The sequence below is a fragment of the Buteo buteo genome, chromosome 6 (assembly GCF_964188355.1).
Source record: "Buteo buteo chromosome 6, bButBut1.hap1.1, whole genome shotgun sequence".
Classification (NCBI taxonomy): Eukaryota; Metazoa; Chordata; class Aves; order Accipitriformes; family Accipitridae; genus Buteo; species Buteo buteo.
Genome location: NC_134176.1, coordinates 32,428,968 through 32,442,680, shown reverse-complemented (window position 1 = coordinate 32,442,680; position 13,713 = coordinate 32,428,968).

Genomic DNA, 13,713 nt, shown 5'->3' with positions numbered 1-13,713 from the left:
CTCCACGAACACACCTGATATTGTTTTGAATTTCAAACACAGGTAAGACCCAGATTTATCCAAATAGGTGCTTAATAAAGACTTAAACCACACACCATTGTCTAGCATTGACTAACAGCTAGCTCAGGCAACTACCCACACTGACCTTCCTTGGGCAATTGGTCCCTTTATTGCAGGAGGCCCCAGGTTCTATCTCTATGAGCAAACTGCACAAGCCCAGGAGCATTCCCAGGCACTGAGGCTAGGCAGCACAGAGTGTTTGTGCCTGTCTCCAGCAAAGAGCGCTGCATGCAGACTGCCTACAGGAATGGTCCCTGGAGCGGTCACCCTTCCAAACCAAGTGATTCTTTAGGAGTTTTCTAGCTGGCATATGCTGAAAGCATGCAAGGACTGTATAAACAACCCAGGTGAGCACATAACAGCAACCCTCCCTGCAGTTACAGTCTCAAACCAAAGGACCTGTGCTGCTGTGTGGGGGTAGCTCTTTGTTCCCCCTCTAAGTATAACCTTACAATAAAGAACCATTTGAATCAAGTTCTTTGACAAAAGCATTCAGCATTTCTCTTCTGTTCTTCAACACCACAAAGGAATTCAGTGGCGTAATAAAAAATAATACCGAGTTCTCTAGTATGACATTCCATTTCCTTAATACTGAGCTAATTTATATTTTTTTCCCACAACACAATTTATTTATTGTATGATACCAAGCGCTGCCACAAAGGAGACAAGATTCCTTCACTAAATATTGCCAAGGTGCTGCAGTGGGCTGCAGCTCCATGTGGGCCTGGGGCCAGCAGTGGCAGGGGCTCCTCAGGCTGGCAGACAGGCAGAGCCTGGCAGCCAGGGCCTGTCACAGCCCCCAGCCAGGACCAGGGCTGGCAGTGGGCACCGGGCAGCCCCATCCCTGGGGCATCGGGCACATCCCTGGGGATGGGGACTGGCAGAGGCCGGGCTAGGACCCGGGCCTGCTGGTAGGCCCGGCGCAGCAGGGCCCAGGGCAGGGCCCAGGGCAGGGCGGTGGGGAGCTGGAGGGAGGGCGGCCCTGCTGGGTGTCACTGGGGCAGGGGCTGACGGCCCCGGGGCGCTGGCGTGGCGGCCTGGGCTGTGGGCAGGGAGGGGAGCCCGGGGAGGGGGGACAGGCAGGGCTGCACATACCCTCGGGGCCCTGACAAATGTTTCCAATGTGTCCTCAGAAAAATGGTGTGTGGGGAGGATCCAATCCCATACCCACAAAACAGTACCATTCAGGTACACAGGGGAGCATGGAAAAGGTTGCACAAGCACGTATAATTTTGCCATATCCTAACTTTTGACTGCGTTGGCTGTTTGTTGTTCTTTTAATGTACTTTTTGTACACAATTTGTATAAAATAAAAATAGGTTATCCAAATGACTCAAACATCAATAAAACTATGTCAGCAATACATAATACTTAGAATGGTTATAATAAATATAACATTCTGAGAATGAAAATATTGCATACAAATAATGACTTCCTGTTTGGGAAGCTTACCCACATACTGAGAGCAATTAGACAGCCGAGAAGTATTTATAAAGCATTTTTCCTAAGATTGAAGGTATTATCATAATGCCACCGACATCATAATTTAGTCTGCAGTTACAAACTGCAGATCTGAAACGATGAACTGCTACATTTGTTTTTTAACGGTTTACAAGTCACTCAGTTAATTCTTCTGGACCTTTGCAAAACTCTGCAACTGGTGGCTCATTGAAAAACCTGTAAGCTTTCTTGGGTAGAACTTGTTTATAGCATTATTCTCACCTGTTTAAAAGAACAAATATATGCATACATAACAAAGAAGTTATATACAGCTAATGATACATACCAAAACTAGGCTGGCACGCATGAAGCCTCAGCATGGAACAAGTTCTATGGATACTTCACTATTTCCTGACACCTGTCTCTTGTAGGACCAACTGAGAGGTCTTCTGCTTGCGCCTGCTTTCCTGCTTTCCATTTCAGGTACCTTGAGTTACAATCACAGTCATAGTAATTGAAGTGGTAGACTCAGGGATCACTTGATCAGATCTCTCTCTAGAAGAACTAAAAGTTTTTAGAAATCTGAGCATGATAGAACACATCTCTCATTTATGAGTGATGATAATAGTGTGAAATGTTTGCATCTTTTGCATTAATCAGTTATTTACAGGATTAGCCAAATGATGCTCTTACTCTGTATGGCAGAACAATTGCTTTTTATTTTTTTCCTTTGGGATCAATGCCATGTCACCATGATGACTATTGACAATGTCTCTACAACTACTTATGATTTTCTAGGCATACTGTTGAAACTAGTGGAGATGTTCCTGCCTGAAGTACCTACAGTCCCTCAGACCTTTCACTGCTATTAGTGTTAGTTCACAAAAGTTAAAAGACAATATGACTAACCTGTGCTCAGGATACTTTGACCTTTTCCTTTCTCCCTGTTCTGTCCTCTTAAGGTTAACAAATGGATAGTGATCTGTAATCAGCTATATTTTCTTCACTGTACCTATGCATTAATTTATACTGGAAAATTTCTGATTTTCCTTGTACCACAAGGAGTCAAGATATGTGTCCTAGCTCTCTTAAGCCTTCAGCATCTGACTATTTTGCAGTTCAGTCTTGCAAAAATTCTGGGCAATGCTATGTTTTTTAACTGTATGTTATGTGTTTGTATGGCGCAGTTTTTCTGGTAGCCGGGGAGGGTGCTGGAGGAGTGGCTCCTGTCAGACCCACCTCTGGCCAAGGCTGAGGCCATGAGTGACAGTGATAGCACCTCTGGGATAACAGGTTTAAGAAGGGGAACGGGTAGTGAGTAGGGGGATTGGAATGTGAGGGGAACCCCTCTGCAGATACCGAGGTCAGTGAGGAAGGAGGAGAGGAGGTGCGCCGGCGGAGGTGAATGCCCCCACAGCCCATGGGGAGACGGCAGGCTGTCCGTCCCCCCCAGCCCGTGGAGGGGAGCGGGGGCCCCCCAAGATGGCCGTGGCTTCGTGGGAAAGCCCACGCTGGAGCAGTTTGTGACTGAAGGTCGGCCCGCGGAAAGGACCCATGCCAGGGAAGTTTGGGAAGAGCTGAAGCCTGCGGGAAGGACTAACGTTGGAGAAGTTGGTGAAGGACTGTCTCCCGTGGGAGGGACCCCACGCTGGAGCAGGGGACGAGTGTGGAGTCCTCCTCCCCCTGAGGAGGAAGGAGCGGCAGAGACCCGGTGGGATGAGCAGACCCCAGCCCCCAACCCCTGTTCCCTGTGCCGCCGGGGGGAGGAGGCCGAGAGAACCAGGAGTGGGGTTGAGCCGGGAGGGAGGGTTAAGGGGAAGGTGTTCTAAGGTTTGGTTTTACTTCTCAGTATCCTTGTTTTGATTTGACTGGTGGTCAATTAAATTGATTTTGTTTCTTCCCCAAGTTGAGCCTGTCTCTTGCCCATGACCATAAGTGGTGAGCGATCCCTCCCAGTCATTATCTCAACCCACGAGCCTGCCTTTATATTTTCTCCTCATCCCACCATGGCCGGGGAGGAGGGAGTGAGCAGGCGGCTGCGTGGTGCTTTGTTACCGGCTGGGCTGAAACCATGACACTGTACTTAGCTGTGATTTGGGAGCTGTGACTGTTCTTATGCTTTCTTTATATGTAGTTTTTTATATGTTGAAGAGATCAACATAAGATTCAAAAAACATCTGAAGCTTCAACAGGAGTGAACAAGCTAGCAATAAATGTTGAAAAAAGTTGACTACAAGAAAATATATCAAGCACAACCAGTGAAAAGGAAAAAATTACTACAGGAAAATGTATCCATCATAATCAGCGAAAAGGAAAATAATCAAACATTTCTATATAACACACTAACTGGTTAGACTAATTAGTGTGAAATGCAATTTGTATTCTACAGTTCCAGAAACAAAAGGAGTCCCAAAGGAATCTGGCATATTAATTTTTTGTTTTACAGCTAATACTACCACAGAAAAAAACCAAACCAAAACCCCAAACTGGTGTAACTTCTGTTGCTGTTCATTATAGCATGGACATGTGTGACAGAAAAGTGAGTGCATGGACAGGTATATACACAAATGCATTCATGGCTTTAAGACTTTTTCAGTGTTATTTGACATTTCAAATGGTATCCCTTAAAATTTATTTTATTTCATCTATTTTTCATGTCTCAAGTTCATATCATGAAATATGCTAAAGCTTTTCTTTATATTATTATTTTCTTGCTTTGACTGTCCTCATATTTTGGTAATCTTTTTCTCCTATTATAGATTGCCTGCATCTCCTTTAGGCAGCAAGGTATTTTGATGTAGTATGTAATTTTTTGTTTTTCCTCCAATTCCTTATCTTCCGCAGAGGAAATTGATTTTGTTTTTCTTTTTATCATTCAATTAAGTGATTGTTTTTCTCTGGAGATAGGGTTTTTTCCTCCTTTTCACTTGACTTTATTTTTGTGGCTATAGCATATTTTTTGGCTGAGATTTGACTAAGATGCTTTTTGTGTTGAGTCTCATACCATCAGCACAAATATGTTAAAGCACAAGAAGAAAAAGAAGCATAGTAGCACTTAAAAAACAGCAAATAAAATGAGTAATCTATCCAGATATAATATTAACCCTATGGGACATATAATCTAGTGCTCTATTTACTTGCAGGAGTTTTATTTTCCTATTTCTCTGATAATCATGGTAAAGTTGCTTCAGTAGAATTTCTTGGAAGAAAACAGAAGATTTCAGCTCTTGATATGTGATTGGCTTCAGTCTTTTCTCCACTTGCTTCTAAAGCCAAAATTAATATTTCATCTACCACAAAATATCATAGAAATAATTTATATTTATATCGTTACCTTAATCTCAGGTCATAGATACTACTTAGCATTAGCACTGCAAATACAAAATTCCAAGTCTCTTTGGACAACTGTGCAAAATAGTGGTGGAAAAGGGGACATAGCATAGCTTCCCCCCACCCCTCCCGTATGTCTATAGTAGTATTTCAATGTACTCCTTTGGTTTTTTTTGTGAGAGCACTGAATTAAGTCAAAGAGGTTGCTGGGGATAAGCATATAGAAGGTAAAGCCATATAATAAGACTCAGTGGAACAACAGTGGGTAACTGCTTACTAGAACCAGCAGGAATACTCTCCAATTGTCAAACTGCACCCTTCCCAGGCCTGAAGAGTAAACTAAACCAGTGGATAATCTTGGATTTACAGAGGAAGAGGCAGACTGGGTAAATAGCAGTGGATGGCTCTCTGCCAGGGAACACAGCACCATCACATGAACTAAACAGAACAAAACTACTAATGCCCAAGACAGGGGTGTGGTGACAGAAAGTTTGTGTTAATAGTTGAGACATGGGTGGAGTGGTGATGGTGGAAACATTATACGCTGCTTGCTGTACTGGTATTATTTTCCAAACCAATGGCATATTCCCATTTTCTGTGATGTTTTCCATCAAGAGATGAAAACATATGGCATGAATGGAAAGGTGGTGATAGTTCTAGTGAAAAGACCATCAGCCTGAGGCTGGGCTTGCCAGTCCGTGCAACAGAGAGGATTATATCCCATGCTTACCTCTGCTGCATGTGACAAGAGTGGAGGAGAAGAGGAAACTGACAGGTAGAGAAAGCAAAATCCATATAGCACAGTGAGTGTTTTATTCCTAATAGATATAAAAACTCAGGCCTCTTGGGCTTTTGCCTACATGACTACCTATAATCATGAACACTGCATTTCCCTGTTCAAAATAATATTGTTGGAAAAGTCATCATAAATGAGAGAAGGAAAAGACATACTGCTGAAGAGGCATTGATCTTCTCTGTATTCAACAGCTACTGTAGTAGTTTCAAGGATGTTCAGGTGGACAGCAACAGCCAAAAGATTAGATTGCAACTGTCCCGTATTGTCTAAGGCTGCCTTGACAAGGGTATATGAAGATTTGGGTCACCTAACAACTTTCTGGGCACTTGAGACAGTTTTAAAGGAGATGACTGTCTGAAAAAAAGTGAAGATAGATAAGTCCTGAAGCCATTTTATGTCTTTATCCACAGCCAAGGTCAAATACCTCTTGCTTTACTGTTAGCTTGCTTTACTTCTTAGAACTATGACAAGACAGGGATAAATTAGAGTGATGATGAAAGACATGTGGGCTGGGACAGCTGGGAACTAAACCCCGGGAGAGGTAATGTATCTTAGTCCTCTGTGATGCAGGGGACATCTTTCTTGCAGCCTTTTTTGTTTCTAGCAAGTCAGAAAAGGAAGGTCAATAAATTACAGGATTGGAACTTTTAAAGAAACATAATGGAGCCTAATGTGATTATATGCTCTCTACCTTACAAAGCTACTGGAAATATCTTCCCTCTTTTCAATAAGCATAACCTTGAATACTACTCATAACCAGAGGGCCTCCGAAATGTGTAAGGCCAAATGGTCCTAGAGACTCTTTTCATTTGAGTTAGCTTCTCTAGTTATATCTCCAAGTGTCCTCCAAGAGCAAATCAAATAAAAAACCAGTAAATTCACTCCTGAGGTCTCTGTAATCACCTTTAAGAGAACAATATAAATGCAGCCTCAGTCCTTAATCATTTGTGCATCCTGCCCCAGTTTGAGCAGCAGTGTCTTGCACACATCTATACTAATCAGGGAAGCTTTTTGGAAGGGATAGGGGAAAGTTTTTGCTGTAACCATGTGTCATGGTTAACCCCAGCCAGCAGCTAAGCACCACACAGCCACTCTCTCACCACCACCCCGCGGTGGGATGGGGGAGAGAATCAGAAGGATAAAAGCGAGAAAGCTCGTGGGTTGAGATAAAGACAGTTCAATAGGTAAAGCAAAAACCGCACACGCAAGCAAAGCAAAACAAGGAATCCATTCACCACTTCCCATGAGCAGGCAGGTGTTCAGCCATCTCCAGGAAAGCAGGGCTCCATCACACGTAACAGTTACTTGGGAAGACAAATGCCATCACTCTGAATGTCACCCCCTTCCTTCTTCTTCCCCAGCTTTAGATGCTGAACATTATGTCATAAGGTCTGGAATACCCCTTGTATCAGTTGGGGCCAGCTGTCCCGGCTGTGTCCCCTCCCAACTCCTTGTGCCCCCCCAGCCTGCTCGCTGGTGGGGTGGGGTGAGGAGCAGAAAAGGCCTTGGCTCTGGGTAAGCACTGCTCAGCAGGAACAAAAACATCCCTGAATTATCAACACCGTTTCCAGCACAAATCCAAACCACAGCCCTATACTAGCTACTATGAAGAAAATTAACTCTATCCAAGCCAAAACCAGCACACCATGACTGCAACATTGCAATCTTTGTCCATAATTTCCAAAGAATTAACATTAAGTATGCATCATAATGTGAAAAGTGAACTGTATGCCTGCTTCTCTATTTAAAAATATCTGGAGGTGATGAGATTCTTCTTGAAAAGTCTTTTGTCACTGTGCTTGAAGAAAAGTTTAAGGCATTTTTTCTGAAAGCGCAATCTAGCTCAGTAACTAGAGGTTTATGTAACCTGCAGTGAATGCAATTGCACTTCAGGTCAGTATCATGTAAAGATCCATTTATTAAGCATTTTTGTTTGTTTGTTTTGTTAATACTGTGACTTGAAAAAAAAGCTGTAATGAGAAAGGATAAATATATACATAAAATGCCAGTTTTCTGCACATGTTCAACCAGAAGAAAACAAGTTACTGCCACATAAAGTACAATTAATATAATTATTTTTCATGTTCCTCTGACTGGGTAGGAACTTGTGTATCTTACATGCTGTGTAAATAACTGCTTTACTGATCGCACATGCGCAAAATGACTTCTATGTTCACACTCAGAGCTTCAGATTTATAAAGAAAAAGGGAAAAAGGAAAAAAAAAGTATTTCTCTTAATACTGCATTTTAACTGTGAAGAATTTAATTTTCCACCTTGACAGATGCCTATACTTCTTAATTTGGAAAACTGAAATTAGGGAGGAGCAGAATTTGGGGAGGGGGGCAGTAGTTTGTTGTAGAAGATGATACTGCAGTTGGATGAATGGTTGAAACACAGACTGAAGTTTTCAGTTTCCACAGAGCTTCCTCCCTTCCAAGCAATTATGATCACCATAATATTATGGAGTCTACAGATTTGAAACGGGCTTTTGGTTACTAATTTTTTAATATGAAGGAATTTCACAAAACAAATAACTGCCACTGGGTTCTACTTATGATCAGTCAGAAGGCATAAGAAGTTGTACGACTTGGACTTCTATACTGCTGAAAAGAATGTGACTTTCAGAGTGGTATTTGTAAAAATTGAATTAGTTGAGAAGCAGAGATTCTATCCACAATCCTTGAAAGCAAGGTAGTGTCATAAAACTTGTATGCACACAGACAGTTCTTAATCTTCCGAGCCTCAACAATGCAGTTACAGATCTGGTGAAAGCAATGGGAAAACAAGTCTGGTTACAAACTATGCAAACTTCCACTCATTGTTTGGTGAATATACCAAATTTTGTACTTGCAATTTGGTTTCACAACAGACAGAAATAAAAGCTACTTGTTTAACCCTCTTTTTGGTTTATGGCAAATACAACGAAAAACAAAGCCCCATTGGTGCAATTCTTACAAGTATACTGAATTATTTATTAAACTGTGATCAAGGCTGTAAATTTCACTACACTTTGGAATTTTAAAAATGGAGCCAAAAAGCCCATATCTCTCAGCAATTAAAAAAAGAGAAGGGCTGTACATGGTTTCTGGTTTCCAACAACTTATTGACACAGGGTCCCTCACATTGCTTGAGGCAGAAAAGTATTGCTACCTGGGAGAAAGTATTCTATAAACAGTGTAACACCTTTCTCATTTTAAAGAAGAATCTATCACTACTTTCTCTTTTTGCTACTGCTCTGGTCCTTGCAAAGGTCTACTTCTGCCATGATGCAACCTTTCATCCAAGTAACAACTAATGAGCCCTTCTTGATTGTCAGCCACCTACAGAATTTCATATCAACGTATATGAGGTCCCAAACAAATATTTGTGTCCATCACATGGACTCTTATTTCTGGGTAAAAACAGAAGACAAATGAAAGTAAGTTTCTGCTCACTGTACAACATGGACTTCTAGCGCTTTCTGAAAATATCTCCCAGTGAATCAGTTATCTGACAGTGACGCACAGAGGTACCTCACAAAGCCTGCCTCCACCCCAAAGTTATCATGGGCAAAAGCCACCATTACTTAGTTTGATTATATTCTCACAGTCTGCAGCTGTGTCAACACACTGAGCTCAAAGTGAGCTCGCTAGCTTGTATTAACTGTTTCTCTACCACCCTAGTAGAGACTTATGTTCCTGTTTCTGTTTTGTGGGCAGAGGCATATCTTTTAGATTGGATGACTGTTGCTCCGTACCCTTAATCTGTTATTATTTTTAGTCTAATAGATGAAGCTATTCTGAAGATATAGTCAGGATTTTCCCTTGAGCATCAACCAGCTCAGCCTGTGGCTCTGAGAACAATTGTTTCAATCACTTCAGCAAATTAATAGGCCTTACACTCAAAATTAGAGGTCTTACACTCAAAAAAATTGTTGTTCCTCTGGTCTCCTTGTTTACTTTTATGCCGGTAAAAGAAGAAGGGAAAAGCAGTTTTACTTTGCAAAAAAAACTTTCCTCAAAGCTGGCACACTGTCATCTCCAGAATGCCAGTGCTTTGTTCATACACTTGGAGAAGGTGGTATTACACATATCTCTCCTTTAAAAGGAGTCCTACGCATATGCTCTTGCAGTTGCCTATCTAGACAACAAAAATGTTCCATGCACTCCACACCTACCGTGGAGCCATCTAACATGAATACTGAAATCATACATCTATTGCTTGTTAGAGATGACATTTCTACTCAATTAAAATGGAACTAAAGGGAAAGCAAGCCAAACGTAGTATTAGCAGAGAGAAGAGTTTTTTTGATTTCCAGCTAAGTGATTTTCAATCACACAGGCAATAAAACAGTATCAGTAATAATATGTAAAAATGCTGACTGATAAGGACTGTGCTTAAGAGTTACTGCTAGAGCTTATGTAAAATATGGCTTAATTGACATAGGTCTGATATGTTTATATTCACATTCACATTTTTCTGTAGTTCTGGAGTGTTGAAATCCAGGGATTTTGTTTGGGCCAATCATTTGTTTTTAATGTTTATTCTTCTTTCTTTGCTGTTTTTACCATCTTCTTAGAAACATCCCTTTCTTTTCCAGATTGGTTATTTCCATTCCAATAAACACTGGTTTTTTTCCTGTTTCTTCTGGATTCCCAGCCAACAAGACTTACTTGTTTATGACTGTAATTTTATTTGTCAAAAGCATCTGTGATTACATCATCAGTGATGTCCGTATAGTTCTGGGAATAGAATTCTGAGTTAACAGTTCTGGCTAGAAGACTACATCTCTATACACAAATTAAAAGTGCTGAAGAAGTATGGTAATTTTTTTTTAAAGGTAAATTTTTCTCAGACCCTAATGGATCCAGAAAACTGTAAGTTCATTTAAAAATCTGGAAGATCTTTTCTCCCCGATTTCACTTAGGTCAAAACTGGGTCTAAAGTATACAGATACATACAAAAAAAAAAAACAACAAAAAAAAACCAAAAAACCTTCCCAAGTAGAGAGGTCTTTGTTTTACTGTAGAAATGTTGACAAAATTTTATATTCTATTTCATGTTTTTCTTAGAATCAAAAGCTTCATGGAGGTAAGAGCTGCATTTGTTAATTTTCTAAGCAGCAGCTGCACAGTGAGACAGAAATTCTCCTTGTAGGAGGAGGGAGGCAAAAGAGAGCAATAGCATTTATTTCCCCCAGGAAATATTTAAAAAATAAAATCATTTTGGTGGATCTCTTGCACTTCATTAAATTTAAATTAGGGAAAAAAAAGTTTGAACAACTGCAGTGACTGGCCATCTGTCCAAATAACAGCTAGGAATAAAAATGCAGTGACCCTTTCCCATCTGTATTTGTCAATGGTTCGGGAGAAGTACATAATGCTGTCTCTCTGATCAACACTGAATGTTCAATCCATTTTCATTTACATAAGCTTTGGGGGCAAATTCATGCTGATAAATAATTATTTGGCCACAGAGTCCATTATTTAATTATTTTTTGTTAAGTGACTGAGTTTTTCTATAATATTCATTTTAATAATTTCATTAAAAAATAACAGGGTAAATGAGTGTATCTATCATATGAATTTATGCAACAAATAGGAAAAAAGATGTACACAATGAGTGTATATATTGCTCTCTGAAGTGATTTACCACAAGGAACAAAATAAGCAAATCAGTCATCTAGATTCCATATTCCACCCCCTCAATAAATCTTCCTCATTTCACTGTGACACAGACTGAAGTCCATTATAAGTGTAGGGGGTGGTACAAACTATCCCCTGCCAGTTTTCCAGGAAATTAGCAATACATTTGTATGCTCATGACACACAAGAGCTAGGGCATCACTAATGTTGAATATACTGTAAATAAAACATGTGGGTGCTGGTTTGCTGGAAGATCCAAAAATGTCTTTTACAGTCATGATGTGAAAAGAGCTTTGGCAATCACTGTATTGGTTCCTTCACAGCTCAATACCATGTTGCTCTGAAGCTCAGGGTTAGGCTGACCCTTTACAAACACAGACTGGATGATATTTCATTGCCAGCAAGAACTACTAAAGTCAGTTAGTATATTAGGGCATTATGGTCTGCAGATACCGTTGAGTGTTTAAAGAGCACTAACTCATGGTTGCCTGAAAGCAGTCAAAATTAGCTTGCCAGTGTTGGAACTGAATTATAATATTGGTAAAAACTGATAAGCACACTTGGGAGAATAAAAAAAAAAAAAAAATTTTGTGGAAGAATTTCTTACAGAAATGTCATCTGCATGTGAAAGCACAGCAGGGTGTTTTGGCAGATTTTTATTATAATTTATTTATTTCCTCATTCAGTCCAGATCATATATGGATTTTGTATGAAAAGAAGGGGGTGGGACAGAGGGAAAAAATAGGAAATTATTGTAACCAGATGTCCTGGTTTCAGCCAGGATGGACTTAACTGTCTTCCTAGTAGCTGGTACAGTGCTATGTTTTGAGTTCAGTATGTGAAGAATGCTGATAACACTGATGTTTTCAGTTGTTGCTCAGTAGTGTTTAGACTATGGTCGGGGATTTTTCAGCTTCTCATGCCCAGCCAGGGCACCTGACCCAAACTGGCCAACAGTGTATTCCATACCATGTGACATCCCATCTAGTTTAGGAACTGGGAAGGGGGGGGGGGCAGTGATTTGGCCGCTCGGGGACTGGCTGGGTGTCGGTCGGCGGGAGGTGAACAATTGCCCTGCGCATCATTTGTACATTTCAATCCTTTTATTACTTACTGCTGTCATTTTATTAGTGTTATCATTATCATTATTAGTTTCTTCTTTTCTGTTCTATTAAACCGTTCTTATCTCAACCCAGGAGTTTTACTTCTTTTCCTGATTTTCTCCCCCATCCCACTGGATGGGGGGGGAGTGAGTGAGCGGCTGCGTGGTGCTTAGTTGCTGGCTGGGGTTAAACCATGACACCAGATTAAATAACAAATGAGAGCTATGTACTTCAATTTTTGACCACTTCTGCAAAATAACTAAAGCAGTTTCTGAAAAATTCTGTTAACAATATATACTAAAGATTGATGGATAAAATCATGAAGTTATACCATTGAAGATTTGATTTACAATTCTCAAGGCTATGCTGAAATACAAGAAGTATAGGGCATTCTGTAGTAGAAGTAAAAGCTGAGAAACTAAACACCAAGGCTTCAGATATTACCAGATGAAGTGATTTAAATTTATACCTGCTGAAAACTTAATGTCTGATAAGAGTTCAGATTTTCTGCTAGTTTATGTAGTTTGAATCTGGATTTTCATTTCACACCTATCACCTCTAATTAGAATTGGAAACTGCAAAGATATATACCTCATGTATTTTGTAGCTCAAGAAAATAAGCTCTAGATATATACTTTCTTTATTTTGTTTTTTCACATTTTGTCCCGTTATTAACAGATATAAATATATTAATTATGCAACAGATTGGAAAGGTTATACCCGCTGGAATTTTCTAGTGAGCCAAAGCAACCATAGGCTTGACTAGGTTGCATGGCAATGTCAAGTTGATGGCTATGTCTCTAGGTAGCTGATGAATGTAACTGTTGTCATGGTTAACCCCAGCCAGCAGCTAAGCACCACACAGCCACTCTCTCACCCCGCCGCCCCCTGCCCCCAATGGCATGGGGGAGAGAATCAGAAGGATAAAAGTCAGAAAGCTCGTGGGCTGAGATAAAGACAGTTTAATAGGTAAAGCAAAAGCCACACACGCAAGCAAAGCAAAACAAGGAATCCATTCACCAATTCCTGTGGGCAGGCAGGTGTTCAGCCATCTCCAGGAAAGCAGGGCTCCATCATGTGTAACGGTCACTTGGGAAGACAAATGCCATCCCCCCCTTCCTTCTTCTTCCCCCAGCTTTATATACTGAACATGACGTCCTATGGTCTGGAATACCCCTCGGGTCAGTTGGGGTCAGCTGTCCCGGCTGTGTCCCCTCCCAACTCCTTGTGCCCCCCCAGCCTGCTCGCTGGTGGGGTGGGGTGAGGAGCAGGAAAGGCCTTGGCTCTGGGTAAGCACTGCTCAGCAGGAACAAAAACATCCCTGTGTTATCAACACTGTTTTCAGCACAAATCCAAAAC